This window comes from Poeciliopsis prolifica, unplaced genomic scaffold (assembly GCF_027474105.1).
Source record: "Poeciliopsis prolifica strain line A6 unplaced genomic scaffold, Auburn_PproV2 SCAFFOLD091, whole genome shotgun sequence".
NCBI classification, from domain to species: domain Eukaryota; kingdom Metazoa; phylum Chordata; class Actinopteri; order Cyprinodontiformes; family Poeciliidae; genus Poeciliopsis; species Poeciliopsis prolifica.
In genome coordinates this window covers 629,062-653,693 of record NW_026562466.1, presented here as the reverse complement: position 1 = coordinate 653,693, position 24,632 = coordinate 629,062, and the positions used below count along the sequence as shown (strand labels likewise).

At 41.3% G+C, this 24,632-nt stretch overlaps 1 long non-coding RNA gene across 1 annotated transcript in view; it reads right to left on the bottom strand.

Annotated features, from left to right (window-relative positions):
* Positions 1–24,135, bottom strand: part of LOC129353472 (uncharacterized) — a 28,283-nt gene extending 4,148 nt beyond the window's left edge. The window contains exons 1-2 of the long non-coding RNA XR_008605020.1: positions 24,015–24,135; positions 19,417–19,460 (exon numbers count right to left, since the gene is read on the bottom strand). This is a non-coding gene — a long non-coding RNA (uncharacterized LOC129353472). The remainder of the gene's footprint in view (positions 1–19,416; positions 19,461–24,014) is intronic.
* Positions 24,136–24,632: the final 497 nt, after the last annotated feature.

The following is a 24,632-nucleotide window of genomic DNA, read 5'->3' as shown; positions in this document are numbered from 1 at the left end:
AGGTCAGAGGCCACCTGGCTCTTCCACGTTGCTGAGCATGAGCAACCTGGCAACAAAGGCCTCCTCTTGTTGGGGGATCCATTGCTCGGTGCCAAACTTTCACCTTCACCCCCTCCCCTTTAGCCCCTGTGTGAAGAAAACCCCTGCAGGGATGCTTCAATGGGGGCCTGTGAGTCCCCGTCCCCTCATGGCAGTGAAGTTTTAGACGCTGTCATGAGGCGAGTCACACTGAGATCTCATGCGTGAGGAAGAAAGGTGGGAAAAAAAGAGAGGTGACGCACCTCTGCTTTGACTGGAGGACAAAGACACCCGGAGGCGACGCCGCAAACTTTATGTCCTCCGTCGGATGACGAGCCGCCGCATTCGGCTGTCAGGATTTATTTTCTGAACGCCCTTAAATGCCACTTGAGCAACTCCTTTTTCCTTATTTCAAAGCTGAATTAATAAAGAAAACGCCTAATTGAAACAATACGCTGTGTAATTAGATGAAAGGGTGTTCGTTTCCCGGCGCCACTGATGTCCTAAAAGAAGCCCGTTTGTTGAGTTTTGCAGATAAGAGTTAAAGAAACGGCGGCTGGCAGCGAGCCCTTCGCTTCTCAGATCCTCAGCAAAGCAACATGGGAGACCAGGGGTTTGCTCTTAAGAAGAAGTAAGTAGAGTTTGTTATTCCGCCGCCGCCTTTGACTAAGGTCATATCAAATTAACAGACGGCTGACTGAATAAAAATAGCATACCATTAATTCATTTTTTTCCCCTCCACTGCTCATAAATCTTAAAGGTTGACCTGATTTTTACCATTAAACTGTGGAGAAATTAAAACAGAGGAGCCACATGGACTAATTTTAACCAGCTCCGGTTTCACGTGGGAACTAAAACCCTGACAAACACAATACTCAGTCACTTGCATTTTCAATTATCCGCTGGCGTGGAATTTCAAACTTTATGGTCAGAATTATAATCAATTTTCAGGTGATAAAAAAGAGGAAATAAACAGCAGAATTGAGGCTGGACGATGCATTTAATTGCCACCACATTCGTTAACAAGCTTAACTCTTGTCTGGGCGCACTCAGCATTCAAATACATCCTAATTATTTCTAGTTGAAGGTCTTAAGATTGCCAACTCTTGTGTTGGCCGATGATAAAAAATGTCTCTTTTCAAACTTAATCATTACAAGTACATTCAGCGAGTGTAAATGGCTCAGAGGTTGGAGGGACGCATTAACGCGCGTGTCCATTTTTGGTTGAATGGCAAAGAAAGAAGAAGAAGGAAAAAGCAGATTAAGGCCCTAAAATCCCACCCTAACTGATGATCGCGCTCATAAACAGTCAATTATAGAATGTTTACTGTGGCGTCTTTTTGTTTCTCTGCGCTTGATAACGTGCGAGAGCGGCTTTAGATTGACAAGGATTTATGGGGAAGGGGGAAAAAAGCCAATCATGTAAACAAGTCCGCGGAGAATTAAAGCGGCTAAATCAAGATTTCTTTTTTCATTTTTTTTATGAAAACAGACAAAAAGACGACGAGATGCCCGACGTTTAATGAGGAGAAGGGATGATGGGCAGTGTTCGCATTGTAATATGCAAATCAGAAATAGTGTCTGATGGAGTTCTGTGCCACAGCCGATATGAATGAGGCCAGAAAACTGCGGTGGTAATTGAGTTTCTGGAGGCGCAGTCAAACTTGTGCCAAGCAGATCCTCCATACTGATAGAAAATCATTTAGAAGAAATGAAGGGTTAAGCAGACGGTGCTGATATTTTAGGTTTTTCAGAGAAAAAGTGCTGTCGGACGTGAACTTGCTTTTCTCCAAGTCACTTCAACATGTCCAGTCCAAACAACTTGTTCTTCATAAAGATGGAGACCCAGGACAGCTGCATCTCATGTATTCATTCATTTCTAAGAATGAAAAACGACTCATTTCTGTTTCTGTTGTATTTATTATATCATGCAATATCTATATATCAAATACGCATTGCCCATGAAGAGCCACCCCGAATTAATGGAAGATATTTCAGAAAATTTGAAAAACCAGGCTGGATTGGTGGACGGGTGGAGAGATGAACAACTGAATGGGTGGGGGACTAGAAAAAGACTGAGGATGGATGAACAATTGGTTGGATGAACAGCCAATCAACTGGTTGGATGGACAGTTGGTTGGATGGACAGTTTGTTGGATGATCAGTTGGTTGGATGGACAGTTTGTTGGATGAACAGTTGGTTGGATGGACAGTTTGTTGGATGAACAGTTGGTTGGATGAACGGTTTGTTGGATGATCAGTTGGTTGGATGAACAGTTGGTTGGATGAACAGTTGGTTGGATGAACAGTTGGTTGGATGGACAGTTTGTTGGATGATCAGTTGGTTGGATGGACAGTTGGTTGGATGGACAGTTTGTTGGATGATCAGTTGGTTGGATGAACAGTTGGTTGGATGATCAGTTGGTTGGATGAACAGTTGGTTGGATGGACAGTTTGTTGGATGAACAGTTGGTTGGATGAACGGTTTGTTGGATGATCAGTTGGTTGGATGAACAGTTGGTTGGATGGACAGTTGGTTGGATGATCAGTTGGTTGGATGGACAGTTGGTTGGATGGACAGTTTGTTGGATGATCAGTTGGTTGGATGAACAGTTGGTTGGATGGACAGTTTGTTGGATGATCAGTTGGTTGGATGGACAGTTGGTTGGATGGACAGTTTGTTGGATGATCAGTTGGTTGGATGAACAGTTGGTTGGATGGACAGTTTGTTGGATGATCAGTTGGTTGGATGGACAGTTGGTTGGATGTACAGTTTGTTTGGATGATCAGTTGGTTGGATGAACAGTTGGTTGGATGGACAGTTTGTTGGATGATCAGTTGGTTGGATGGACAGTTGGTTGGATGGACAGTTTGTTGGATGATCAGTTGGTTGGATGAACAGTTGGTTGGATGGACAGTTTGTTGGATGATCAGTTGGTTGGATGAACAGTTGGTTGGATGAACGGTTTGTTGGATGATCAGTTGGTTGGATGAACAGTTGGTTGGATGGACAGTTGGTTGGATGATCAGTTGGTTGGATGGACAGTTGGTTGGATGGACAGTTTGTTGGATGATCAGTTGGTTGGATGAACAGTTGGTTGGATGGACAGTTGGTTGGATGATCAGTTGGTTGGATGAACAGTTGGTTGGATGGACAGTTTGTTGGATGATCAGTTGGTTGGATGGACAGTTGGTTGGATGGACAGTTTGTTGGATGATCAGTTGGTTGGATGAACAGTTGGTTGGATGGACAGTTTGTTGGATGATCAGTTGGTTGGATGGACAGTTGGTTGGATGGACAGTTTGTTGGATGATCAGTTGGTTGGATGAACAGTTGGTTGGATGGACAGTTTGTTGGATGATCAGTTGGTTGGATGGACAGTTGGTTGGATGGACAGTTTGTTGGATGATCAGTTGGTTGGATGAACAGTTGGTTGGATGGACAGTTTGTTGGATGATCAGTTGGTTGGATGGACAGTTGGTTGGATGGACAGTTTGTTGGATGATCAGTTGGTTGGATGAACAGTTGGTTGGATGGACAGTTTGTTGGATGATCAGTTGGTTGGATGGACAGTTGGTTGGATGATCAGTTGGTTGGATGGACAGTTGGTTGGATGGACAGGCCGATGAAGGACAGACCACTAAAGCATCAGAACAGATTGAAATCTGGAAGCAACATTTTTCAACACCGATCCAGACCCGGATCATCCTTTAACCAAATTCCACACTTTCCAGACACCAGTTCAAGTTTGAGGAAAAAAAAACCCAGTTTGGGTTAAAATGCAGACCTATCTAAGCCAATGATGTTTTATTCTTTTTAAGAATGCCAGATGTAGTGGAAAATGTGAGCATGGCGCTTTTATCAAGGTGGTAAAGAGCTTTAAATTAGATTAAAACAAAAGATGTCAAACAACCACAGGCAGTAAATCCTTCAGTGGACTCCCTTCTCTTGTAATCAAGGTGTAATTTGCTGTGCAGCTTTGAAGACTCCTCTCATCCCGTCTCCACACTGCCATGATTGTGGAACAATGAAACCGGCTGAGAGCAGAAACTCTGGCGAATGCTATTAATAAAAGACACGTCTCGTCACTCTTAATATGGCAGGAAAACCTAAAGGCCTTTGAAGTCCTACCCTTTCACTTAACTTAACCCAGTCTCCACTCATCTCTCGCTCAAACTCTTGCCTTTAATGTGGCGAGCCAGCCGGCCTCCCCCGCACCGTCCCAACAATCACGTCACTGGACGCCTTCAGAACCGGGATTATTTGCATTTCCTGGTCCGTTTGAGCTTCGAATCACAAAAGAAGTCGGGATGGCTCAGCATAAAATAAAAAAAAGGAGAGAGAGAGATCAGGGAAGAAACCACCCCTAAAGTAATGTGGTGCTGCTGAACTCAAACCAGATGAATCTTCTCTATTTTTACCTTTTCCTTTGCCAAGGAAACATCAGGCACATCCTGCACACTTTCCAAAGAGCAGAAGGAAGAAAGATGTTCAACCCCCCCAAGACACGTCTTCCCTTGCAGTGTTTGCCTGATCCTGTTGTGTATGATCTTAGAGAGGGGGATATTGAAAGTGATATGAACATACTCTCAGATGACTACGCCTCTCTGTGTGCAGCGCCAGGTACCAGACACTTCAACTCTCCATGTGGCATCAAAGCTTTACAACATGGTGAAAGACAAAAGGCAGAGATGCAGCTGTGCCAAGAGGAAAACCCTCTGAATGAGTTTGTACATTGTAGCTGTTTATTTAATGCCAAAAACATAAAAGAACTAAAGGACATTGGTCAGATCAGACCAAAAAAACAGTCAACACCATCTTTAAGGTCAAGCATGGTGGTGGCATTGAGATGCTGAGGGGAAGCTGAGGCCTTTGTGGTGCAGCTGATTAAATGACACAAAATGGTGCAATTCTTGGAGCAACACGACTAATGGTGCCATAACCCAAATATTAGCTTGAACCAAGAAGTAAAATATCAAGTCTTTTCAAGAAAACAGATTCAAGTCCGAAGACAAATAAAGTCACAAATCTGGGCCATTTGATCCTGGTTTTTACTTCAAATTTGTACCTCTATTCAATAATCTCTGCTGATGATTTAGATGAAAATCTTGTTTTTTTAAACCTTACGTTTTCAAAACAATCTAAATGTTGCAATTAAACTAAGATTACGTCAGATTCTGCACCATCATCAATATTCCTGCATAAAATTAGGTTTTTTTCAACAGACTTTCCAGCATAAAACACACAAAAATAGCATCTGATTCTTTGTGTTGCAGAACTAATTAATGTAGATCTGACTCGCTTTTCACACTGTGTTGATTAGGAGATAAAATCGCCAGTAAATGCTTCTCCCCTCTTTTATATTTTGCACACCTATTATAACCTTAATTCCACTTTGTTCAACATGACTTTACTTGAAAGCTGTGTTTGTGAGAACCTGCGTTAATACAGCCCTGTGTTTTACTGGCCTACAGCTCCAGTGATGTTCCCAAACAACAGTCGCAGCACAGATCTTCACCTCCGTCTCAGCCAATCAGATTGCATGTCCCTGCATAAAATGTTGGTGTAACTAAATCTCCAATCCGCTAATGGTCCCATAAAATGGCGTTTCAATCTAGCAGAGGCTCGTGTTCACTCTCCTTCTGCACTGGGGATCAAAAAATAAAAATAAAAACCCCTCCGGGTATTTCTGCTCCATTCAAACAACGCAGCACCTGTGACTATTCAGCCACGGCGCTTTCGGATCGCCCGTCATCGGTAAAAAGCTGCAATTTCTGCAGCCGCCATCATTGTAATCACACGTGCACAGCAGGGCGAAATCAGCAGTTCATTATTGATTTACGTCATCACATTTAGATTAGGCTGATTGTTTATCATCAATCTATGAAAACACTGGGTGAAGACTGTTTTATATCTGTGGACTTTTCTCCATTTCTCTAATTGCTTTTTCATATTTTGCTTCGTAACGCCTCACATAACTCACTCAGCTCCATAAACGTGCAGCAAAGATTAATGCGATGTGTTTAAAGCTAACCTTTTCTGGGAGTCAAGCGGGTTATTTCTACTTTAAAACTGGAGCTGCACCCTCCCTTTACATCCTCATCCTTATTAAAGACATTTGAGGACGCCTTGTAGCCAGGAGGCACGGCTCTGATATATATGATTCAGTGTCATTTGCAGAGGAAATCTGGGTTTTACAGCAGGCTTATTCTGCTGTTTCTGACTGCAGCGGAGCAAGATTTTCTTATTATGCAGAAAAAACCTTCCAGAGCAATTAAAGAAAACAACCGGCAACACTGTCACATGAGAAGGTAGAGAAAAATACGCGTCTCCTGCCAATACGGGCGTCAGACAACCTATTTTGTCATTTATTCTGGGAGGACACGCCGAATGTCGCAGTGACGGTCGGCTCCACAGCAAAGCGCGTCTTTCTAATTTATGTCCTGAGTTTTTTGCACACAACTGGCGAGCATCCATCTGTGGCCGGGCCTCGCTTGCAAAAGCCTCATAATTTAAACTTCTGAGAGAATCAAAGGGGTGGAGTGTCTCTCGCTTCACTTCTCAAAATGTGATTTTTTTCCCCTCTCTTTAGTGGTTGGAGGAGAGAAACTTTCCTCCTTTGCTGAACGCTGCAACACAAAAATGATGAATTATCAAATTATAGCCTCCACCTCAAATTATGGCTTATATGTGAGGTTAATTTGGTTAAAAGACATCCAAACCAAGTATGATGGGTTTCTTTAGACGCTTTTTTGATTAACTGTAAACATTTGCCACCCAATTTTTTAAAAAAGTGGTAAAAATCTTGACCCTCTCTGCTTTGCAGAATAGTTTTCAGTTGAATAAAGTTCAAGTTTTGGTTAATGACTGATAATAAAACTTGAAATCATTAGATGATTATATACATACTATGATGGAGCAGCACATTAGCATTAGCTTCCACTGAACACCATGTTGGTGTCGCGCCAAAATTTATGCTTTTAATCTGTTGTTGAATTTCTTTACATCGGTTGATGTTTGACATCTTTCTGTCTACTTCGTGTTGTCAGTTGGTTCCAGTTTGAGTCATTTCTTGATTCTGCAGAGAAACTTGAAGTTTGATGATCAAAGTTAGCGTAGCTGTGAAAAAACTAAACGAAAACAGAAGACATCTGTTTGTGACCAAATCAGAACGTAAATGATAAACCAGAGCCAAACTAGAGCATGATAAATGAAAATATAATTTCCGTTGATAAAAGTTTTCCGTTTGGTGCTTTGGTCTTTACAATTCGTCTTATTTGTCGTTTCTGTTGTTTTGTTTATTTATTTTGGATATTTAAGATGTTTTCCAGTTACAGTGTTATATGAATTGAAAGTCATTTCTGCATCACTATGCCATTATAGTACCTAAAATTGGTATCAAAACAACAATATTATTATTTATCACAATAACTTGTGGGACAATTTATCATCCAGAAAAATGTGTAGGAGAACCTAAGAAAAAATATATTTTTATCTCATTTGATTATGTTATTTTAAGGCATTTTAAATATTTTTCCACTGTTTCTTTGATCACGTTTGCGGCCACTTAAAGCAAGAAGCCTCCTTAATGACAGAAAGAGGGACGTAAATTATTTACAGCTTTCCCTCCTCTGTGTTTGCTGTCCTACATCCTCAGTGTGTTTATTTGAAGTGAAAGGGTGTGGCAAGAGTCGGGTAAATGAAAGCCAGCTGTCCACCGCGGAGACACCGAGCGGCTTCCTCTGCCAGACCGAGCCGAAGGTTGGGGGAGTTCTCCGACATGTAACACAACACGAAAATCAGAAAACACAAACAAAACGAGTCATTCGCACACCAAAAAAGAGAAGGGTTGGTGTAAACAAGCGGCCGTGCTAAAACAATACAGCTGGGTCTCCTCTTGATATTCATCGCTCACTGTTTACCACAGAGGAGAAAGGCTCCGGCCCCCAAACAGCCTCAGGTTCCTCAATAACACAAACCAAGCTGGATTCACTAAGTCCGGCTCTGTGTTGATGCATTTAGAGACTGCGACTTGGCACGCCGCGACCTGCTACTGTCCAAACACATCAGGACAAATGGGAATCATGTGTCCTCTTACTGTGGAGACGCAAGGAAAGTTTGGCTTCAACGAGAAATCACAACTTCCTCCCAACGACGGCGAAATTCATCCACAATTTATTATCCAGGACACATTTTCCTCAGCAACATTTACTAAACTAATCATTCCTCTTTATGGAGGAAGAGCTTATCATATGCAAAGTGCTCAACATCAATGTCTTCATATCCTCGTTTGAGAAATTCATTGCGCGGTGAATTCCCTCGGGAACACCGCTGCCAAGTTTCTGCCTCGCTTAAACTTTTTTAAAATTCTTTTTATTTTAATTCTTTCACTTTAATTCAACTTGGCACGTTATTTCTCAGAAATACCGTCAGGCTCCGGGGAGGAACATAGACGTGGTCTCACTTGTTAGTGCGGGTTTTAGTGCTGAATAAGGATCAGACAATGGCTGAGGGGAGAAGGGGGCTGCAGTCTGGCGAGGTATTGACACAGGAGATATCGCTCCAACAAAGTGGATCCGTGAGAAAAAGAGATCCAGCAAGCGGAAAGAAAGAAAGAAAGATTATCTTAATTATCATTCAGGAGCTGCTTAGTGCAGCACCTGTGCATGAATAATGTCATTTATAGGCACATTGAGATGTGCATAATTCCCCCTTAAATCATGCACATTAGCGGCATAACAAGGGATGAACAAGTCGGCCTCTGAGCGGCTCAACGAGGAGCGAGGGGGCTCATTGTCAGCGCTTCAGTTCAACAATAAGAATGTATTTCTCTATTCAAAGACTCGTCTCCTTTAATACTTTCTGCTTGGTCCAGAGCAGATGTGAGGTTACATATGCTGCTTCATATTACATGTGTGGTTTTAACAGGGACACCTCTGCAGCATCAGGTTTTATGATCAGCACGTTTTCCTGGATAAGAAAGTTGTATGCAATTATTTGGATGGTTAACTGATAAACGGACCTGATTGTTTTGCTTCAGGAGGGACTGGTGCACTTAACAGAACTGATGGCATCTCAAGAAATCTAACAGAAAGTTAAAGTTTTGCACAAATGGACATTGAATTATACTCAGAAGTGTGAAATCAGAAAAATAAACTGGAATGACCGCTGAGAAACTGGCAGAAACTCCCACTTCCCCCATTTATAACGGCAAAAACACAAAATCCTACCAAATATTTTGCTCTATTTTCTGAGCAAATAACACTTGAAATAAGACAAAGATATAGGAGCTTGTTTTCAGTAAATAATTGTTTAAAATTAATGGAAATTCTTATCAGTGGGATTGTCAGCCAGTGAAACTTGTACTTTTTACTGTATATTAAAGAATTTTTTACTGAAACAAACTCCTAAAGGTTGTTACAAATATTTTAGTTTTGTGTTATTTCAAATGTACTAAGATATTTCCTAAAGACTTGAGATTTTGTGTTTTTGCAGAGTGAAACCAACTCTGTGTTTCAATATGGCCGCTCTCTGCAACAAAAGTACAAAGATGTGCTGAATATACATATAAGAGTGTGTCAAAATAAATGTTGCATGTAGCAAATCTAACCTGAACAAGTTAAAAGTGATGTTTGCTTGTGGAAAGTAAAGCTTAAAGGCAAAACACTATACAAAAATAACATTTTGTACATTTTTAGATTTCCATTTCAGTCTCTACTGCCAAACACTTATAAAAAATTATTAATTAATACATTTTAATATCTAAAAAGTTTCAAAAACCGCCCAACTGTTACGCCATATTACCAAGCAACCGAAGCAGAGTTCTGATCAGAGATCCCACTTCCAATGTAACTGTTGGACACAAAATGGCCGACACAGGAGAACGAGGTTTGTTTCTCACGGTTCGTCATGAAGCAGTGATGCGAAACAATGACTAACCAAAACTCTACACCAGCCTGTGGAGAATTAAGTTTTATCTGATAAGCATTTTCATGGTTTTTTGTTGATATTCAGAGAAATTTATTCTAATTTTGACTTCTTTGTCTTTTCAAAAAGTTCCAACCAATAACTACGTTTGTAAATTAGTCTGTGGCTGTAAAACGAAACAAACGTTGCTCTTTTTTTAGCATGTAATATTGGTTAATGTGCTGAGCAGAGCTGTCCTTTGTCCATAAACTGTCCATAAACTGTCTCTTTATGGTTTTAATGTGAAAATTAAAGGAGTTTGAATAGTTTTGCATTAGCCAATATGTCTCATAGCCGTTTTATTAATAGAAACAGCAGCTATTAGCAGGTGCAGCTGTTACATTAGTACGAATCTCATCGGCTGAATTTTACTTTCAGATGATTTCTGCTAAATGTCAGGCACTCTGAATAAGAGCTTTGTTGGCCTGCTTTGGACTCTGGGTTCATCTGAGGAAGGATTCCAGGTCACTAATCATGACATCAGGAACATGAAGGTTTCTGCTCATGCACCACTTCCAGAAACTTAAAAGGACAAACTTTAGATTCACGCCCGCTTGTGTCAAACGCTTCATCTCCAGCCTTAATTTAAGAACACAGGGTGGAGTCTGCAGCAAACAGACGGCGCCGGAAAGGATTCGTCATCCAAATCGGGTTCTGCGTTGCCACAGGAGATCGGGGCGGCGGAAGATGCGCGCGCTCCGGCATCAGGAGTAGTAAAGAGGCTGTCATCACGGAGAAATGTCAAGTATTCCACCTCGCTGCCGACTCCTCAGCGCGGCCCGCTGCCGTGGAGGCCCGGCCCACGCAGTCAAAAGTTCACAACAACAACAGAGGGCATTGTGGGTTCTCTCCAATCAGAGCATTTGTGAATGCTAACTATGCCAGCAGAGATATGCAGTAGGATTGAACTCGGGAGTGTGCATGCTGGGGTCAAACTGCAATTTTAAACCCTTTGAGCGCTCCCTTTCAGCCTGGGCGGAGGACCAGGCTGTGGGCGGGCTTCGTCGTTTAGGGAAAAATGTCAGTCGGTCACAGAGAAGGGAGTGATTGGATCGACTCAACACATTCTGCTGCTTTGTTTGTAAAACATAAAACATCTCGAGCCAAAACCTAGAAATGTTAGCGCCGAAGAAAAGGTACTTTCACACTGAGCATGATTTAAAGTGTCTGATGCTCCTTTTGACACCAAAAAACCATCAACATATTCATTTTCAGACATGAGTTAAAATATACAAAACCACAGAGGCAAACAAAAGCTGACCACAGCAGAGCTGGAAAAATAAAAACAGGATCAGACGGCTTCTCCGGTTTCAGCCGAGATGGAAAATAAATGCCATGACTCTTCTGCTACATTTAAAGTCACAGTACAACTTGATATATGCCCTTTTTGTCTTGAGAAATGAAAAACATGCTAAGTGAGCATTTAAATTGGGAATTTGTTGCCTTTTGCCCACCTTTAGAAAACACAGAAGTAACTTTGATGTCAAGAAATGTTAAATGTGGAGTGCTTACTGCTGTATAAAACTTTATGCATAGAAAGTTACGATTAGGTTTTGGTATTATTTTTGTTATTAGCTGAAAATAGACACAACAACCAGACCGAGTTTTTAGTTTAGCACTTCTGCTAATTTTAAAAACATTTCGGTTCCCTTAAAAGTAACTTTTCCACATCAATTCCAAAACTTGATTGTTTTGTAAACTTTCCATTGAATAAAGTTTTGATATTGACATTATCTAAACAGGCTTTTATTTTGAAATGAGGGAAATTGTTTTTTCAACAGTTCCATTTCCTTTTCTTGCATTTCCTTTAAAACTACTTAAAACAAGAAATGTACAGAAACAAACTAAAAGGAGAGAACAATACAATTATTAAGATCATGCAATATCTAAAAGCCTTACAGAACATAATGCTAAAGCTAATGCTAAAGCTTTAGCATTAGCACTAGCTAATGGGTTAGTGAACTAACTTTAACTTAGTGTTTAGCATTTCTAATAAGAAACTCAAACCCATTCTGACTGATTTATTTGGATTTCAAACATTACATTTGTAGAATATAACCAATACTAAGCAAAGACGAAGCCCTGGTTAGCTTATCTTTAGCTGATCAAGAACTTTTGAAAACAATTCGCTGAATAATAATTGATTTTGTAATAATAATAATACCAGGCGGCTGACCAAATCTGATTAAAATGTGAGCAGAAATTTACAATCACAAGTTTATCCATTCTGTTTCTTCACTGTGCATCATTGGGTGAGATGTTTCGTATCGTTAAAGTCTGACAAAATGTTCCTTTCAGCGCTGGATGTTTTCCTTTCTGGTTTTTGGACCTGACGACATCCCAAGTCAGAGTTTCATCTCTTGCTCTCCTCCCCAATCCCTCCATCCCCGACCTCAGGACCAACATAATGATTCACATTCGGATCATTATTCTTAATACCTCTGAGTATTCTGCTAATATCTGATAATTGCACTGCAGTGACCTTAGGACAAACGCCATTATGAGTTTAGGAGATGACTGCTTTTTGGAGATTTTATTCCCTCTGAACGGTTGGAAGGTCCCCGTGTTTGAACTCAACTTATATTTATCAAGCGTTATTCCTGATATTTAAGATACTGCAATACAAATAAATTATTCATGTCAATTAGCTTCTCATCTTTCAAGATACAAACTTGTGTGATCTCCTTAACAACTATTTATTTCATACCAAAACACGGCTCTCCCTGGAAGCCCACTGCTATCGCCCGAGGACATGTCTTTTAAATAAAAGCATCAGAGCTTTGCATACCTACGATTTGCATATTAAAGGCGCCGGGAGACACATGATAGAAGAATCAGGCGCAGCAGTTTAATCATCACTCAACTCTGACTGGAATCCTAAACTCTTTCTGGTTTCGGCCTTCACAGATCGCAGGATGAGCCCAAACCTTCACAAGTTGCTGTTGGAGCTTGGCGGTTGCCCTTCTGATGGAAGGATGAAAAGGAGAGGAAGCACGACGCCTGTTTTTAAGATTCTCTATTTACTCTGCTAAACTTCAGGAAATGAACGGATGCAGGTCAAGTTTTTCCAAAAGGAGAAGCAAAGTGGAGGCGAAAACTTCCTCATCTCAGCCGTGCGTCACGCTGATCTCCTCTGATTGGCTGCTGCCCCGTGGCGACACATGCCCCGTTTAATCCAAGGAGACGCAGCGGCGGCTCGCATCACGCAGTTAAACTTGCAGCGCTGCAGTTTTGGACTGAACTCGCAGAAAAAGTTTGTCCTCTTCAGCTCATCACCAATCCCAATGAGAAGATTGAAACATGAAGGTTTTCAGGAAACTGAACCAGGTTGGAAACAACCTGGATCTCTTACAGCAGAGTTGGCCCCTCCTCCACATATTGCTGCATCTGAATCCACCAAAAACAAAGCGATAGGCAAAGTGAATATTTTTAGAAAATAAAAAACAATAAAGACAAAAAGAAGGACAGATGGATGGAAAGACAATAGAATAGTTTGATTGATGGATTTATGGACAGACGGAGAGACTAATGAATGACTGACAGACGGATTAATGGATGAATTGATGGACAGACAATCTGATGGACATTTGTCCGATTCCACTACAGAAAAAGCAACCAAAATGTGTTTTTCTTAATTTAAACTTCTTTCATCTCAGGAATAAAATGCCTCCTCAAACATAAAACACATCCTGGGTCCATGAGATTCATTCAGTTCAGGAGCATCAAACCAGGAAACACCTCAAACACCAGGGACCCTGATGCTAAGCACGGTGGAGGACGTGTGATGCTTTGGTATCTACGACTACCACTCTTTAGAACAGAAAGACATTTTTCAACCAAAAAAACCAGCGGCTCTGGTCCAACATGTCTCCATGTTTGGCGCTGCAGAGGAACTAGCTTACCTCTGACTCAACAGGAGCTACAAGCCGCAGCTCAGTTCCCTCAGCCGCCGCCGTCACTCTGACTTCCTGTGATGTCTGCCCCGTGGCGACCGCCGTCCTGGACGAGTCCGCTATCGGGTCGCATCACTCGCTTCGGACCTGACCCACTTCAGCCAGTGACCCGCCTCGTCCCCACAGACCCTGAAGTCTAATTAAAGCCTTCATGCCATTACACTCAGCGGCACCGACAGCAGATTGATGCTTGATGACATCATGCAAATGAGGCCGAGGCAACTTCTCCCACAAACTTCCCCGGACCGCAGCAGATCACTGAACACTTCCGCTAAACCTTTCACACGCAGAATCAAATGTTGACAGGAGCTGGCTTCTTCTGACAAAAACAGATAGTCTCTGAAAAATTCAACATGGTGACCATTTTTCAAATGGTTGTCAGAAAAAAAACATATTTTTGCTCTACATTTGTCAATATTTACTTTTGGTGTCAAATCATACTTGATTGGAACAATAAGTACCATGTCTACTATAATCTTTGATTTTTCAAGATGGCCGCAATGATCATTCAATAACCGGATGTTAGCACTGCAAACATTAAAAGGCAAAGCTCATAATAAAACAAGTGAAAGGTTAAACCACTAAGCATATTTAAATATTAGCATAAACTAATGTTAAGCACCTAAATTACCAGAAGCTAATGCTAAGCACAGTAAAAAATTAGCAGAAGCCAACACTAATGACTAAGATGACTGTCTCAAATTGGGTCAACTAACCACAATGTATGAAACAACATTAAGCTGCTTAACCTAACAGAAGCTAATGCTAAACCACTAAACACACAATTAATGAAAGCTAAACACAAATTAGCAAAAGCAAACACTAAACTCATGAATAAATTTTAGCAGAAGCTAACATTGAGCACAAAGACAAAAGCAGAAGCAATTTTGAATCAATAAAACATTAGCAGAAGCTAATGCAAAACAAAAATTTAACAGAAGCTAACGCTAAGCACATTAAGAAATTAGCAGACGCTAATGCTAACCATTAAGACAAGTCTCAGTCTGTGTCAAACATCTTCATGTCCTTCAGTTTCTGATTTAGCAATAGATTATAACTTTAAAGTTGATGTGACAAATTTACTTTCAATATCCAAAAACGGTGGCCATCTTGAAAACGGGCCGTGATCCTGATATTCAAGTACGAAATCCAATAATAAATATACAAATTATACAAAATTTTATGGTGGTATCCACCCTTTTTACAGTGGATACCACGCTTTGCGTGGACGTCTTGATCCAACATGGCCTCTCTCCTGGAAGATGGCACTTCGCTTCGCCCCGGGGACGCCGCACTCTCGCATCTCGCAGGCCGGCTGGTCCCCCCTGATCGCTGCAGCTGCTGCTACGCACACGCATTTACACCAGCGAGCTGCAAACTGCTCCAAGCTGCCCAAACAGCAAGCAGGCCTGAATGAGACGTGCAGGACGACGCCAAGAACACGCCGGTCCTCACAGGAACTGGACGTGACTGGAGAGTGGAGGTAGAGAAGAAGACGCAGGAGCTTCTCTGCGTGGTTTTATTCTGGCCAGGAGGTTTATGAGGAAGATGAAACGTCTTCTGAAATACCAGCAGATTTTACTGCACTCAACAGTTTAATCATTAAATCTGAACATTTCTCACTTAATTTGGGATTTAATTAGACGCCATAGCGATCGGTTTTAACTGATTAACATCAAGTTTTATCTCCAACCATCAAACTTGAGAAGCTGCTTCAGTAAGAGGGAGGTTCAAACTGCAGGTCCCGTCATCCTGATGATGTCTTCTTTTCTTTCCATGGCGTCCCACAGGCGTCTGTTTTTGAAATCTAACTTTTTGCTCAGGTTTTGAAACTTGAAGTTTCCAACTTCAAGTTTCATCAGAAACGTTCACAAAGAGGAAAGGAAGGAAGGAAAGAAGGAAGGACAGATTGATTCATGGACAGGAAGAAAAATTTAATTCAGAAATTCAAAACCTGGAAACAAAAATATTTTCCCACCTTGTGAAAAACCGATTTTTTCCTTCCTTTGAATTTTCTTGCCCTTTTATCAGTCATTGTTGATGTTTATTTTAAATCTGTTTTCAGATAGTTTTTCTGCAGAGTCATGTATTTTTTTTAAACTCTGACTCCTTCTCGTTTTGAAGTTTTCTCCTTCCGGGCTGCCGTAGTTTACCCTGAAGTCTTCGGACTCTGTGCATCCTTTAAATTAATACTTGGCAGCCGGTCTTCCTGCTTCCCAGAGCCAATCAGAGCTCGGCATCAGAAGGTGGTTTGGATCTGGATAATCAGGAGTCGGCTTTTTGTACGAGGAAGAGAAGAAAAACACCCACACGGGTTGACACGGCGCTCCCCTTCCCCCTGCCTTCCTGTGCAAACTTGGACTCGGTTCCGAGTGAGAAAAGCCGAGGGGGGTCTGGCTTCACGGTGGAGATGGAGGATGCAGAGACCATCCGTGTGTGTGTGTGTGTGTGTGTGTTTTCTTGTGCACAAACAGAACAGACAGTCCTAGAAATGTGAAATTCCAACAAGATTTAATATGCAGAGTTGCACAAATGGCATGACTCGGAAAGCCTCCAAAAGTCTCTCAGAGGTAAAAAAAAAGCTGCTGTAAGTGGGCCAACAACGTAGCGGCTCTGATTGAATAATACTTTTTGATCTGCAGAAACACAACACCAACCTAAACTCTGCAGATTTTCCTCACCTTCCAGTGAAAACCTGCTGGCCTTCACTCTGAAAGCTGGTGAGTAAGTTAGAAATTCGCCTGATTGCAAACACTAGAAACTCTGAGACAAAATGGCGGTGGACAGGCGGCGCTCAGCCAAGTATTTCTGCAACCCAGACATCCAAACTCCACATCTATCTGCAACTGAATATTCCCAATTTTATCCGCCATTACCCCCAAAACCCCTAAAAGTTTCTGTCCGCCATTACTCCTGTCCCACATGTTCATTTTCTTAAGATATTAGGCAATTTAATTACAGTTAAGAGCATTAAGGAGCAAATTTAAGTATAATTTGCAGTTCATGAACTGTTTTTGAAAATTACTCTTAATATAATTAACTTGTGTCATTAGGGCCTAATCCCTGCAGGCTACAGAGGGAAATGCTTCCTTTAAAAAATTACATACGTTCAGTTCCTGTTGGACTGCAGAGGTGGAGTAATTATCAGTTTCCACTGGAAACGGGCCTTTATTAGTTCTGCAGAAACACAGAGAGGCCCGTTTCTGACAGAACACACTGATCCAGGTGAAATAAATCACTGGTAAAGAATCTTGCAGATCAGATTGTAGCTAAACATCATCCTGGAAGGTTTAGTGGAAGGAAAAGCTAAAATGATACCGAGCTGGACTCAGATTTTCTGCTGCGTTTAAGTAGGAACGAGACGCTGAACTGCATCAAGGGTTCACAAACGTTTCAGCCTGTGATCCACAAAACAGAGTGAAAAATAAATCATTTCTGCCTACCAATATCTACCGAAGAAAATTAGGACCACAATAAAAAGATACACTAAAAAAACAACTAAATTTAGATTTTTTTTCTTATTATTTTGACTTTAAGCGGCAAATTCTAAATTTTTTTGCAGAGTTCTACTTCTGTATCAATTATGTCAAAATCCTAATAAATAGTCAAACATTCTTAGTTATTTCAATTGTTTTGTCACTATATATAAAACATTCTTTCTTGTCATAGGATTCGTAAATCTAAACTTCATTCCCTCTGAAAGCCTGTCACTAATTTATTTTAGCACTACATTGAGTTTTAGGAATATATTTGTCTTATGATGCACAAACTATTTAGACATTTCTGATTCTGAGGAAAACAGCCAGAATTTATTTATTTTTTTCTTTTTGTGGTCCCAATATTCATCCATACATTTCAAACTAAATACAGACTCCAATAATTTTACGCATTTTTAAATGATTTTCTTTGACAAAATTGTTTAAAATGCATGTTTTTAAAATGACATTTATTTATTTCATGACATTTATGTAATTTTGTCTCTCTTGGCCTTCCGTACACCGCGGTGCTCAACTCCCTATGATTTATTCGTCTTGTTCTGATTTTGTGATGATTCTTGCTGCAACAGAAACATCAAACAGATCAGTAAACTCAGAGCTTTGTTATGTTTGTGATGGTAGGATGAGAGAGTTTTGATAGCAGGGGTTGATTCAGGTATCACATACGTTTATGTGAAAGGTTACAAATAACCTAAAAATGACTAGAAATATTCAGTTCTGTTACTTTTGAATGAGTAATGTATTAAATAATAAATAAATGTGCTCAGAGTGAATGTTGGATTTCTCTAACGGCAGCCATGTTTCTTCAAACTGTTCTCCACCGAGGCAGAATGAAACTGGTTTTGGTTTCTGACTGGAGCAGCAAAAACGCCCCAGAGAAAAGGGGCAAAGGGCAAGACATCATGGATTTTTTATGAGCACATTAAAGCCAGCCTGTTCTTCCTCTGGTGAAGTACGCCGCTTAATTAGAGCAGATATTTCCTTGTCGAAAATCGTGGGGGCCAGCGTCTAATTAAATCAAGAGGACAGTGGCGATCTCAGCGATGGGAACGCCCAGGCAGACATCCACCAGCTTCATAAAACATGCATGCAGAAGAAAGCGCTCATTTAGCAGGAGCTGCAGCTCTCTGAGGGTCTCTGAGGGTCTCTGAGCGTCGCACCTTGACGGTTAGCGATGGTTTTCTCGACGTGTCGCTCTGTCTTTGACCGGGCTTTAATCAGACTCCAGCCGGCTAACTGACCGCTGATTCAGAATGATATGATTACACCTCCACCGGCATGCTGAGCAGCTCTGAGTCAGCCCTCCACTCTCTCTAGAAAACGTGTAATGAGCGATGTTCCCTGCACCCAGCTGGGCCCTCGCACATCCAGCCATGAGCCGGCATCCTAATCAGCCGTCAGCCAGGAAAACGCCGCCGCCGCTGCATCAGGATCTGTGTTTGTGCATGTCAAAAGATTTCCACAAACGCGTTGGCAAAACACATAATCACTCTTCCCTTGAAGGGAAGACGGGCGCCGGACAGACAGACAGATCGTTTCCTTTGAGTGCCGTGGGACACGTGACGCGTCGAACAATTCCAGAAACTTCTGATCCGATAGCCAATCAAAGGAACAAGATGTTCCTCCCAAAGCAGCATAAACAGTCTGCACATGCTTTCATATTTATAGGCATGAGTGACATTGACACGCAGACTGCCATGTCATGAACCAGACGCAAGAAACATGGAGAAACATCTGACCAAAGTAAGTAGAAATAATTGTAGAACCTGATCTAAAAATATTTGATTTCTGGGTTTCATATCCTTTAATTTAAAAAGATGTATTAAAACATTTCTTTAGCTATTTTATTCCTCTTAATTAATCATTTTGTTTTGGTAGCCCTATTACGACTATTTTACTATTATTTTTATGATTATTCTGACTTGAGGCCATGCAAACATCTGATCTGAGCTGGAAGTAACAGAGGAAGGTTCTTTCTTACCCGACTCAGCTGAAGACAAACAGGTTCAACGTCTCATCTCGCCTCTGAAAGCACAAAATTACACTTTCATTATTTTCAAAACAAGACAAGAATACGTCAAAAAATAAACTAAATATTTAGAAACATAATTTTAAAAAATGTGTAAAGGTAGAAATACAATTTTGAAAACAAAAATAAAACATTTATTTTAATGTTTTAATGAAATTTTAAAAATAAAGGACTAAATTATATTTTTTTAAAAACAAATCAAAGGAAAATACACAAAAGTTTAGAAAAATTGTAATAAAAATGACAAAGATGGACTGGATGAACACAACGACTGAAGACAAGGAGTGAGACTCATTTAATTAAAGTTTCCCCTGGACTGAACCTCCAGGTTCACAATATAAGAAACCTTTTTAGAGATGATTGGTGTTGACAAAGTGGCTAGCAGGTGGATTCTTCTTCTCGTTTTAAAGGAAAACCAGCCTCTCTTTGACCTTTTTTCTTGCTTCCTGTTTGTCACTTCTCTCAGTGAACAGCTAAACTTCCCTTTGGGAGGATATTTCCAGCAGCAGAGTCCCAGATCTCAGCAGGAGTCCAGTTAGCTGTTGCCAAACGGGGTTTCAGTGACAGCAAGCTCACAAAAGCATAAATGTAAATTAATAAAAATCCACGCGGGGTGCTCACAGAACTGTCCAACACCACCAAGGTGTAGCAAGCTCCCGCCTTCGTTCCCCCTTCGACAGGGAGCGCATTGTTGTCTTTGTGGTGCTGTGCAGCTGCCGTATTCCCGGGAGGAGACGGAGACGTTTCTCACACCGTCTCGCCTCCAGAAATCCTGCTTACAGGAAAATGTAGGAAACAATCTGTGAAAGAGGCCTGAGCCATGTTGGAGAAGCAGCAGGTACTTTCTTTAGAGATGTTCCCTGGCAAGGCGCGCCGCAAAAACGTTACAAACACAAACTGCAAGGTTTTAATTAGGACTACATGTGAGAGAATTGGCACAAAGCTGAGAAGGAAGGAGGAAAATAATTTATGGTTTTCAGTGATTTGAGAAAAATCTTTGCAGATCAAAGTTTCTGGCCTCTCCACTAACTCAGTGGAGCTTCAGCACTCAATATTGCGCTGTTGTAGCCATTTAGCTTTACATGTTACTAATGTTTCTGATTATTGCTCAAGGCTTAGTGAGGCTAACTTTTTAGGTAGCTGTGTCCACCACTGGGATCACTGCAGCTGCATCTTCCTCCCTGACCCATCACCATCGCTCCTTGACCTCCACGTTGTCCAATGTTCTCCAACAATCCTCTGAGGTCTTTGCAGAACCCTGAGGATCGACGACGCCAGCTCTTTTTGTTCCTCTTCACCATCAAGCACCTCAAATCTCTGTAAAATACGCTGAAAATTGAGAAACAATGCTTGAGAGGAAGAGTGTAGCAGTAAAACACCCAGTTTAAGTGTATTTTATGGTGTTCTCTTTGCCCTCTGTGGCACCGCTGGCACCGGGCTCCACCACCTGCTCCGAGCCTCTTTCCAGTCCAGCCAGAACCAACAGCTGGCTGCTCTTCTGACAATCTGATTGGTTAATCCCTGCTGGTCAGTTGCACTTTCTTCCTCCTTGCGTGTCATTGAACTTTCTCCCAGCCAGTGCCAGGTCAGACGAGAGCGATCTCTGCCTCCTGCGCTCTTCGCCCAGCCTCGTCCTTCACCAGCCCCCCGCCAGTGGACCGGCCTGCACACGTGAATAATTTAATGAGGTCGAATGTGAGAGTCTCCTCTGCTTTCTCCTTGTTCACACCCATCAGATGGGAAAACAAAGACCCTGATGCTAACACCTAAAGCTCTGAGCTTTAATCAGGAACCAGCTTTCATTCAGATCTTCTTCAGTCCATCATATATTCCTTCCTCCTCTTTATTCAACTAACTGACCCACATGACAGGGAAATAAAATGTCCTAATTTCAGTGCATAATGATGCTCTCCTGTAGCAGTCAGTCTTGCAACAAATCTGAAGAGGCCTCTGACCAAAGATAATTGCCGCATGACTCTATGATATGCTACTTGCTCAAAATCTGGGTAGTTGTTGCTAATCCACCTCATTTGCTTTTGCCACAGCTGTTTAAATATTTGTCTCGCAGAGAGATGTTGGAGTAGGGGATATGATCTTTGCCTGTTAAGATTGATGGAAGAGGTGGTTTATTTTTCCTGATTGATCCCGATCTGCATCCATCATTCCTCCTTTCAACTCCTCTGGGGCTTGGGGTCAAAGGTCAGGTGTTATTTGAGCTTCCAGCTAAAGAAGCTACTCCAAAACCGAACACCTTCTGGAGGGAATTTGAGCTTTATTGGTTGAAAGCACCTGGTTTCTTTTCTTTTCTGTGCCGCCTGGTCCTTTCTTCATTAGGTTCAAAGCTGTTGGTTTATTTCAGGCGCTAATCTGCTCTCCAGCAGAGCCCAGCCTGACTTTAAGATGGAAAAAAACAAACATCTTTTCTCAGCAAAACCTCAGACCTATTTTCATACGCTAGCCTCCGTTGTGTTCTGTCATGCTCTATCACTCTTACGTTTCCTTCTTTTTCATTGTGTGGCTAAACTTCCTCCATTTTTCCATTCTGCTCATTTTTTCTCCCAATAAATGAGCAGAAATGTGGATGTTCTCCTTTAGAGGACAAAGGGACGCAGGTGAAACACCAAAGCTGGAGAAGATGAGTAAGAAAATGACAGATGAGTGTTTTTAAAGCGAGTCGGTTTCACTGCTTAGATAATCAGTGGAAGCAGCAGAGTAGCCTGAGGCAAAACGTACACTTAGCTTTGGTCTAAGCGCGGCCCAGCAGTGAATCATCAGAGCTCAGCTGTCCAAAACACACCACCAATCTGGACGGGGCATATGGCGGCATGACTCTGGTATGAATTACTACTACACGCCTGCTTGTTGTTTTTCCTGCCTTTTGCATGTTCTACGAACTCCCAGCGCCGCCGCACATCACGGCCAATCAGCATCAGAGAGGGCCGGGCAAGATGGAGGACGGGAGCAGAGAGGGGCGGAGCCAAGGAGCAGTGAGAGGAGAGGGGCGGAGCCACGAAGCAGATATCCAACCATTTAACCATCCATCTTTCCATCCATCCATCCGTCCGTATGGTTTCCTTCTCCATGTTTGTAATGAATGTAATGACAGTAATGAAAACTTTCCCAGAGTGAAGCATTCCCTCCATCACTGCAGTTCAAGTCATTGTAGGCATTTCCGTCTCCGGTCCAAGACGCTGGGATCCTTTAACCGTCCAGTTGAGACGCCACCTTCCCCCACCTCCAAACCCAGAGGGACCGGTCCACCTTTCTCCATCTGAGAACCTTCGGAAATGTTTCGCATGAAAAAGTCTCTTTCTTCCACACCTTTTTTTCCCCGCTTCTCCCTCTACGGAGCGCGGCCTAATGAATGTAAATTTCCTCTCCCCGTTTCCTACGTCAGCCTCTCCACCACTCTGGGGTTGCAGGAATGTTTCATCACATCCATCTCCCACCTTTGACCTCCCTATTAGTTGCCTGTGAAGTTGGAGAGTCGGAATCTAACAGATGTAAAATGTAAAAGCAGAGGAAGGTTGAAATTTCTCCCCTAATGATAGTGATGTACTCCAGAGGATTCCCTCTTTGCCCATCTCTACATGAACTCTCACTCTCTCTTCTTTTTCTTTGCATTTCTAATTGTTCACAGCGCATCATCAAATTCATCAGCTAATCATTTAAGACACCCCCTTCCCTGCTTTTATCACAAATGATCCGACGGTAGGACGATCGATAGGAAAATCAGAATATGCAGAGCGCGTTCTGGTCTTTTGGCATCGCACAACCTTTGGCGCTTTCATCTCTGCCTTTTGAAGTTGCTTTCACTCCACAGAGCGAAAGCGGCTTGAGTGGCTGATGGAGACGAGCATCTCGTCCACCGGAGAGGACCTCTCAGCTGGAATCCACCTGCCATCGGCAGGGGAGCGTTTCAGGAGGAGAATCACAAAACGAGGCACTCCTCTGACGAATCAGATACCTGAATTATCACCTCTGATCATTTAGGAACAATTATGAACAATAAAAGCTAAAAAGAAATCCATAAAATCTCCTGTTTTGTTGGATTCACACACAAATGTAACAGATGTTCTGTTTAGGTTGATGTAAAGTCAAATATTTGTCAACAACACTGGAAAAACTCCTGTTGTTTTGCTTCTGAATAAAAAACAAAGTGTCTAAAAAGAACACAAGCTGTTTTTATTATTGTTATGGTTCATAGCAGTTAAACTGTAAACAAAGAAAAACTAAATTGCTGCTTTTAGTGCATTTAAACCTCTAAAGAGTCCTCACCAATTTGCTTGATTTCACCAGCAAACTATAAAGCAAACAGTTTACTCCTTGAACACTTTACAGCATAATGTAAACAACAGTATAAACGACCGCAGTGCGAAAAACAAGAGCTAGCCTTGTGCTAGCTAATTAGCTGCTAATATACAAATTAACCCATGAAACTACGAGCATTTTGAGGAGATAGAAGCTCGTTTGAAGGTGGAGCGAACAAAACAAATATTTTCATAGCTTATGCCACTCAAAATCAACTCATGACGTTCGCAAATACTCACACAAACAAGCAAGAAGAAGTTTTAAAGCGAATTTAGCTCTCTTGCTTCTGTTGACGGTAGAATGGAATCACTTCCGATTCGCCATAAAGTCACTTCCGGTCCGCCGCCATGTTTCCAGAACCAACGGAAAGGAAAAGCAAAACAAATCCAGAAGTTCTTTCACAAAGAACTTCTGGATTTGATGGATGAAAAATTATTATTATTATTATTATTATTATTATTATTATTATTATTATTATTATTATTATTATTATTATTTAATTTTACTGATTGATGAGGGTTAACTAAACTGTTTCTGAGCAGATTTGCAAGATTTTGGTCTTTAGGTTTTTGTAGAAATGAAATAATGTCTGATTTTCTTTAAATATTAAATTAATGTTTATTAACATAAAGTAAAGGTTTTCTGCAGATATTAGCATTTACCACCCAAATATGTGCTATTCAATGTTTCAGGGATGAAGCTGGTCGTTTTTTCTCCGATACAAATAAAAATTTATTTTGAATTATTTTGAATTTGTTAATTACTCCAACACTTTATATAAATACATTTTTTGTCAATATGAAGGTAATTTTTTTTCCTACATTCCTTTGAGAAATGGTAAAAGTTTTCCTTAAGGA